Here is a 1473-nt window from a genome sequence, read left to right as displayed (position 1 = left end):
AAAAGTGGTGGTCGAATACACTGTAGTATTAGTTATTCTAGACCCTTTGGGAAGCAAATAAATAGATTCTATGTCCAATTTTTTAAAATATGAGGGAAAAGAGGAGTTCGGCAAGGGGTGTCTCATGCATCCTTATATACTTAGATCTATATTTATATATTCTCTTTTAATTCTACGTTCAGTTAAAACAGACAGTTGTCCGACCTCTTTGTGAAAAGAAAACGATAAATGATGCAAATCTCATCAAAAAGAGATCTACTTTTTTTGTGATCTTCTCTTCATACTCCAGCATGAAAAAGAGTCATCCCGGAATCTTTTTGTTTATTTGGATACGCTGGTTCCGAATGTGATATTACTTAATATCACTTAATAATAATAATTTACTCCTACACTCTGGCCGCTTGCACCTTTTGAAAGAGCGCGCCCACTGATGTCAAGCACAATGCACACCATAGCGTCACCAGTCACGGGCAACAGGCACAGGTTGGCCTACACACTACTATTAGTACTATTATTAATCGTATGTGGACTACGTATGGTATACTGGATTATTTTACGATAGTGCGGTCAAAAATTCGTGGCGCAACTTATTGTTATCAAATAGGCCTAGATCCTTTTCCTCAACTTTTTTATGCAGGTGTACCGTTAGCTCTTGAAGCTTTGCGCGAAGCTGTTGTACAAATGATTTATGACCCGGGTTCAAACCCCGAAAGGGGCGTTCTTTGATTTGTTGCTCTCTGGGTTTGTCCTACTGAGAACGGACGATAACTGTTGAGATAGGTCTACTGTCTGGTAAATGGAACTTAGTTAACAGTGCTCAAACTCAAAGAGGTAGAACACATGTAGGCTGGTTGTTGTTGTTGATGTTGTTGTTGTTGTTGTTGTTGTTGTTGTTGTTGTTGTTGTTGTTGTTGTTGTTGTTGTTGCTGTTGTTGGCTGTAAACGCTTATTAAATCCACGAGCTGTACCCATTAGACAGAGAGAAGAAAAACTTCTTAACAGTAATAACACTGCAGGCTTCTACTTTGTGAAAATTGAGAAATGCGTACGCCTGGAGTACGCCAGGTACAACCAATTCCCCTTCCACTGTCACTCCCTCCTTTCCTCCATCACTACAGAAACTGGTGGCAATAGTTTTGTTCTGCCTTGAAGTAGATCTAGTCAATTCTGTTACTTACATTTCACAGTAAAAGTGAAAGTATGTTTCAGTCCCCCATTCAGAACTCGCTTGACCTAGCGCATATTCGGAGTCTCTATACTCTCCGTGGGACAATATTATTTATGACGATGATGATGATGATGATATTTTTTTTGTATCGTGTTCCTGAGGAAGCCCTTTACAGGGCCAAACGTTGAACTTATATTAAATTTGAAAAATCTACTAAGTCTCAAACTTTTTTAAAATTCCCTGCTACCTATAATGATGATGATGATGATGATGATGATGATGATGATGATGATGATGATGATGAT

Source organism: Aplysia californica, unplaced genomic scaffold (genome assembly GCF_000002075.1).
Source record: "Aplysia californica isolate F4 #8 unplaced genomic scaffold, AplCal3.0 scaffold00922, whole genome shotgun sequence".
Lineage (NCBI taxonomy): Eukaryota > Metazoa > Mollusca > Gastropoda > Aplysiida > Aplysiidae > Aplysia > Aplysia californica.
This window is presented reverse-complemented; position numbering follows the sequence as displayed.